Genomic DNA, 7788 nt, shown 5'->3' with positions numbered 1-7788 from the left:
CCTCTAAGAATTTTGTTTAATCTCATCCTCAGTAAAGCTTAAAAAGACAATAGAAAGCCCAGCATGAACTGAGATTACAAGAAATGAATGTTCAGAGAAACTGCTGAAATAAATGCACCAAAGCTATTTTCCATGGCACAGTTCTCCTTCCTCCGGAGGCCACTGGCAGGAGTAACATGCCTGCTTTGTTCTTCTGGCTGCTCTGGTCTCCTGTCACAGAATCACAGAATATGCTGGGTTGGAGGAGCCCCACAAGGAGTCCAGCTCCTGTCCCTGCATCCCTAAGAATCACACCATGTGCCCACGGGCATTGTCCAAATCCTTCTTGAACTCTGTCCAGCTGGTGCTGTGGCCATTCCCTGCTGGGGAGCCTGATGCAGTGCCCAGCCGCCCTGTGGGGGAAGAACCTTTTCCGGATACCCAACCTAAACCTCCCCTGACACAACTTCAGGCCATTCCCTGGGTCCTGTCCCTGGTCACCACAGAGCAGAGATCAGAGCTGCCCCTCCTCTTCCCCTCACGAGGAAGCTGCAGAGCTGCTGTGAGCTCTGCCCTCAGTCTCCTCCAGCTGAACAGACCAAGTGCCCTCAGCCACTCCTGATACAGCTTCTCCAAGGCCCTTCACCGCCCCATGACCCTGCTTTGCACAGTCTCTAACAGTTTAATGTCTTTTTTACACTGTGAGGCCCAGAACTGCACACAATATTCCAGGTGAGGCCGCCCCAGCCCAGAGCACAGCAGCACAATCCCTCCCTGGCCCAGCTGGCACAGCCACTGACCAGGACCACCAGGTTCCTTTCCCTGGCACTGTTTTCCATTCCCCAGTCTGTCCGTACATCCAGGGTTGCCCCACCCCAGGGGCAGAATCCAGCACTTTCCCTTGCTGAACTTCATTTGGTCAGCTCAGTCTCCACCTGAGTAATCCTGACCTGTCCCTGCAGGTCTTCCCTCCCACTCTCTGGGCCGCGTTTTCGAGCTCATCCTTTCACTAGCAGTGGGCACTGAGGAGCACGACTCTAATAACAACTGTGAGCTTCCTGGGCCTGGTCCAGGCCTGACACATTTGATTCATGGCATTTCCTCGTCTCAGCAGGATTAAGTAGGAGTACAGGCTCTCACCACTTTCCTCATAGCCTCGAGAGGAAGGTGTGTGCTTGGCAGTGAGGCAGAGCTGACGCAGTATTGCATAGGCTGTGTCAGATACTGACAGACAAAATTGTTCCTCGGGGCTGTAGAGAGCTGTGGAGAAATTGAGCCAGTCTAGCTGCACTTCTGTGCACCAAAGGAGACACCAGTGGGTCACACTATTAGGAGGATGCAAAAAAAAATCTTAATTAAGTCGTGTTTTCCACCTCAGGTTCACCTCAAACTGTTGTAAGTGCTAAACAGCAGGCTCAGGGGCTCCTTAGCCAGATACTGTGGTAGAAAAGCAAAGAGATGCCAGCACTGATCCAATTACATGTCTTAAAATACTTCTGGTTCTAAAGGATAAATCTTGAGTTGTTAAAATCTCCTAGTAAAGAAGAATGGGAGTCAGCCATGTCATAACAAGGTCACAAAAAACCTTTGACATTTACAGGAAGTTGAGGGGAGCAGTTCCACAGGAATCAGCTAGGAAATAGTTGAAGCAGCCTCACATATGTTAGGATGGTGTACTTAGTTTTATCAAAGCCTGCCCCAATCTTAAATATAGCCCCAAAGTCAGAATAATTTGTAAGCAACACCCAATTCTTAAATCCAGCACTGTGACGACTGAAAGTTGGGTAACTTACCAAATTTATAGGCTTGTGCTTATATTTTTCAATCCTTACACAATATTCTAAAGATAGACATTAATTACACAAAAAACCCCTTACTGGACATATTTTTTCATTTCAAATTTTACATTATCTGATTATTATGGGCATATCTAGCACACTCATATGTTGCAGATGTGAATTATTATCATTATAATGTGGAGAAGAAACACATGAATTAAACGACAGCAACAGATGAAGCAGATAAATGGATCATATCCACTTGAAATTTCTTACATCTTGTTTTCCAAGTTATCATGAATGTCAAAAGATCTGTTTTATTTATAACTTTTTAAAAGCAGGAAAAAGCAAATTACTGGGTATACAAAATAACTCAAAGTAGCTACCTAAATATTATTAATAATGAGGTTATCAGAAGTTTAATACTCACAGGGAAATTATACTAAGCACTTCAAGTACTGCAGTATGTCTGCAGATTACTTGTAATACACAAATTTAATATTATTTTTAGGTGGAGGGAAGGAGAAGAAACAATTTACTAGCCACTATTTTATTTCAGTTTTTAAAACCTCAGATGCAGAAATTGAATCAATATTCATACAAGTACTCACAAAATATCACAGTTATTCTCTTGCTTGCATTGTGGAGGTGCCAGCTCTTGGAACATTATTAAAGGTTATCGATACAGTGTGAAAAAAAGTCAATTTTTTCCACCATCCCTCTGGGACACCCTTCTCTCTGAAATTGAAATTGACCGACTTGGCTTTATTTTTATGAAAAATGTTCTATAAAATCTTCTAAAAACTGTGTCATCAAACAGACTCATCTAATGGTGAAGGAGCTGAGACTCTCCTGCTGCCAGGTTGGTCCATCTGCACAAACCCCAGGATAAATGAACACTTCATGTTCAAGCCATGACTACGCCATCTGAGCCGCCTGAAGCACCTCATTATGGCTGATTCCACAGAATGCTTTTCATGTGCCCCACACACTTCCCAGGCAGAATTATTACAGCAGAAATTGTTTAGCTTGGAGTTAATTTTATACTGTGCTTATTTATGATATCTGCTGAACCAGATATCATAAATAAGGGTGATGCTTCAGAAGAGGGTCAGAGGAAAAACAAGCTCTACTCTGAACAGAATAGCTCTTGCTCTGTTAGACTAGAACAGGAACAATTTCCAAAAATGATGGGCTTTTTTCCCTGCATGATTTTTACTGGCCAAAATATGCAGCACTTTCCCTTGTTGAACTTAATTTGATCAGCTCAGTCTCCACCTGATGTGGAGATGAATGATGCAGAGATGAATAGCCTGAAATGCTATCTGCATCTGGAGATGCAGATGAATAGCCTGAAATGGACTCTGCTTCGCATGGAATAAGACAACTAATTAAAGATAAAATAGAAATAGCTGCTTTCTAAAATGATATTTTTTCATGTTCCATCAAATTTAGCATTGCAATGAAGCATCAAAAGCAGCTCTATGTTCCTGTAGCCTTTAGTCAGCTAAGAGCAAAATGGTTCACTTTTTCCAGGTCAGGGTCTCCCATCCATTGTCTGCAATTGCTCCCTGCCCCTTCACACGTAATGCCCACTGTGTGCAGAGCACAGGACTCAATATTTACCTCTGCCTCGGTTTCTTCGTTCTCACATGGACATGTGAAATGAGGATTTTTGCTTCTTTCCCAAAGTACTTTTCTTCCTGACTCATGCTGCTTCTGATATATTCTGCCATAAGCTGGCAGTTCGTACTGTGTCACACTGTGGTAGATCTATGAACAAGTCTGCAGTTTATTTATATATAGCTAGTAAAAATAAACAATCAAGTAATTGTTTCTTTACATTTATCATGGTGCAAAAGAAATTGCTTGATCTGGTATTGAAAGTTGGAAGAAAGGATTTTTTTGTCCTAACTCAACTGCTCAACTGCTTTCAGGTTACACAAACCCATAGTTTTAATTATCAAGTACCCATTGTTGTAAGCCATCAGTTTGTACTGTCCTCGATTCTATCATCAGGCACAGAGTCCAATTTTGTTTTATTGTGCACAATTCAAAGGACCAGATGTATGGACTAAAAGAGCAGAGTGCCAGTGCCCGCACCTCTACGATAACCCTGACAGAAAACACACTGCCAGCGCTACCATACAAAAGCCCTCCATGGTAAACATTTTGTCACTACAAACAGCAGCTCCTGACCATTTTTTTAGAAGGCAGGCAATCTTTTCTGAAAGAAATGGGGTGCTTTCATAGGTTCCCTGTTAGGCTTTGTACATGCTATGACTTTTGGGTTTGTAATGCCCAGCACGTCCAGCTCTGCTCCTGAATCTACAGCAAGCAGGGTTTCAGCTGGCAGGAGGTGCATTTTGTCTTCTAACCACTCTGTGGAAAGTCCCTTATGTGCTCTCACCTCCACACCCCTTGCCCCTGGTGGGCTTTCGATCTCTAAAAATGTATTTTGCATTCAGTGTGATAGAGCCTGAAGCTGAGGACACTCAGACTCAGCCGCACAGAACTGACCTTAGGTGAACTTCCTTTACCCATAGTGTATCAGTGAAAATCATATGTAGTACTGGAAGAAGCAAAGTCGAAATACAGATCCTACATGCTTGTCTTGATTTTGGAGCTTGAAAGCTGTGAAAGTGTTCTAGATTAATAAAAAGCAATTAATAAAATAAACTTAATTGAATTACATCAGCAGCCCACAGAACAGACCACCCTCTCTTAGTAACTTCTGCTTCACAGTGTATTTGTTTGGCTGTTGATCTTCCTGTATCATGATTCTACTGAGATGAGATCTTCTTTTCTGTGGAGGGCTTATAGATTTCAAAATGACTTTCCCAGAGAAATAATGAATTTTCACAAGTAATGAGGCAAAAGGTAAGTCCTAACTGAGACACCTTCTATTGACCCTATTCTCGAATTTGGGAAGGATTTGAGAAATAGGCACCTCTTTCTCTTCCCCTCCTATTCCAAACTTCTGAAAGAAAAATAGCAGGAAATGACAGCTTTTCAAAAAAATATTTCTGTATGTTCTTGTTTTGTCTGGGAAAATAAAAAAAAAAAGGAAAGAAAAGAATAGAGAGGATCTGTAGAGGAAAAATAAAAGCATTGGTTCTCTTAATACTGAGGTGTGTGGACCTAGACTCACCCAATACAGATCTTTCCTTTTAGAAAAGCTGTTATTCAAATTATGGATGGTAGCTGTAATTCTTCACATACAGCAGAAAGGCACTTTCCCTGCATCCATACAATCTAAACAGTACAAACAGAGTGGAAGTGCTGGAAACCTATACCCAGATAAATAAAATCAGGAAACCTGTCCAAAAGTCTCTAGTATACTCAGAAATAGATGTCTGACAGGGTGAGGAAAACAGCTTCATGATTATTTCTGGGTGGGCTTGCATTTCAGCAGCCATAATGATTTGTCATTAATCCTTGCTTTCAAAAGCTGGCTCCAGAAATGAAAAGGTGTGTCGGCAAAGCTCATCAAACCACGACATGGGAGAATTTCCTATTCTGCTGTGGAAAAAGTCAGTTCTGCTATGAGTTGCTGCATAATACCTTGGCATTGGATAGCTTTAATGTTGTTGGTGACAAAATGGTCTAAACCCATCAAGCAGAGTACAGGGAGAGGCAATGAGCTACACTAGAGTAAGGAATATAGTTAGGCATTCAAGTAATTTGAAAGGATTTACCAAATGGCTTTATGAAGAGGAAGTGAACTGCAGATCAGTACTCCTCTTTTTCAGCTACCAATACTAAAAAAGGAACTATTCTTGCATGTCCAAGGAACCATTGAAATTGATTGCAGAAAAGGGCTTTGTATTCTGTTCTCATATTTCTCTCTGATTTTTTTTTTTTTTTTTTTTTGGTGGGGGATGGGGCTTGGAACAGGTAAGAACTGCAAGAAGGATTTGAAAGGGGCTTTAAATAAAAGGAAATAGATTATTTTCCTATTTTCTATTACTGAATCATCAAGTTATTTTTCTTATTCTTCTCCACAAAAAGAATTAAATTAGATTACCTGCAGTCAGTTCTCTGGATTTTTAATTTGAAAACTTGCAGATGAAAATTTCAGAGAGAAAACTCCCTTACTATTTAATTTGGCCTGTGTGAAAGAAACTCCCCCAGAAATTAACCTCCATGAGACCAGACTTCAGGCAGCCGACCTTCTTCCAGTGTGACTGCAAGAAAGTGCACTTGGAATGACTGAACAGCGTTGCTGTGAATAAAACAACATAAAGCCAGCAGTGTGCCCTTGTGGTGAAGGCAGCCAAGCACATCCTGGGCTCTGTTGCAGCCAGCAGGTCCAGGGCACTGGTAATTCTCTGCCATGCACTGGGGAGGGCACATCTGGTGAACTGAGTCTGTGACTCTATGTGTTTATCGACAGCTTCTATTAATGCTGATACTAATGTGCAGACAAAAAAAATCCTTTCTTCACCTCTAATGTTGATGCAACCTTTTAATGTTAGCATAACCCACACCTCCCAGACAGTTCCCAAGAGAATTAAGACAAGGACTTTTTACTCTGAGAGTTACATGGGCCATGGCAAGTGCTATGTGGGGATTTTTGTGCAGTTTATACCATTTAACTGTGAACTCTTATCTTGGATATCAGTACCAAGTGCTGACAAGGAGCTCAGCAAGGACTGCTGAAACAGTGTTCAGTGCTGAGACAAAACATTCTGTACCTGGGCTACTAGAAATCTTGTTACTCCCGATTTTAGTTGTAAATAAATCTTTTCTAAACACATTGGAGACTTCCTAATCTTGATATACTGCTTATATGGTATTTCTGCATTATCCATTTCTTTCAGGCAAGATGTTTCTCTGTCTGTCTCATTCTTGAGGCTATTTTTAGCAAATTGTGGTTTTGTTATTATTTGTGTGCCTGCTGCCATGTAACCAGCAATGTTGCTGGTTACAATGACTGATCAATGAAATCCCACAGAACTTTATATTGTGTTCAACTCAAACCTTTCATTTTAATTACTGTGTACACAAGCATTATGCCGCTTTAATAACACCCATTTTCTATATGGTCCAGAGAGAAGCTCAGAAAAGCTGAGAGCATTGCATCATATGGTAAATTTACACTGTGTTAAAATAATTGCTAGTGAGATATCTAGGGCCAACATACCAGAGTACCTCAGGGAAATAAGCCGCGTTTTTGTGCATAGCCCACTCAGGGTGGGTTAATGGATGTGATTTCACATTAAAGGAAGCGATTGGTCCATGTTCACAGTAAGAACCACAATGACTGAAAAGAATATTCTTGACCAAGTAGCCTGTAAACTAGTCATGGGGAAAGGAAAGATGAAATAAAAATCACAACTCCTCAACAGATTTAAAGCTCTGGTTTTATATTTTGTTACCTGGGCCACTGCAGCATGCCTTCTTGCTTGATTACACCTGACAATGACCCTTCCTGGGAGAAGGAAAGTTTTGGCAACAGGCAAATAGAGCTTGGAATCCTAAACAGAAGAAAAAACTACAGGAGAAAAAAAAAAGCTCTAAGGCATAAAACTCTACTGAAGGCATAGCACTCTGAAATGACAAGGTAGGAGGAGAAAAAAATCGTCTTATGCCAATAGTGTTTAAGAAAGAAAAGCAGCAATTTGCAGTGCAGCCTTCTGGCACTGAGAAATCCAGATGGTAAACAGAAGAGGCATCTCTTTTTTACACAACTGCTCCATGCACGATAATGTTTTATGGTCCCTCCTTTCTGCTTATCCAACTTCGCTGTTCACCATAAAAGACAAAATACAGAAAATACCAGGAAGATTTTTTTTTTAACAGGTGGTTAAACTTTGCACAAGCGGGATATTTTTTTTATCTATCCAAATTGATTAGAAGGCATTATTTAAAATGCTCTGAAAACCTCAAATCGAGATTTTATAGAAAAAGGGACAATTTTCAAGTTGTAAAACAACTGTCCAAAGCAAGAATAAATAAAAAAGCAAAGCAAAAAAACCAAACATCTCATTCTGTTGCAAAGCCTAACTAAAAATAGTGATAGAATACA

Source organism: Corvus moneduloides, chromosome Z, assembly GCF_009650955.1.
Source record: "Corvus moneduloides isolate bCorMon1 chromosome Z, bCorMon1.pri, whole genome shotgun sequence".
NCBI classification, from domain to species: Eukaryota; Metazoa; Chordata; class Aves; order Passeriformes; family Corvidae; genus Corvus; species Corvus moneduloides.
The sequence above is the reverse complement of the archived record's forward strand: the minus strand, read 5'-3'. Positions refer to the sequence as shown.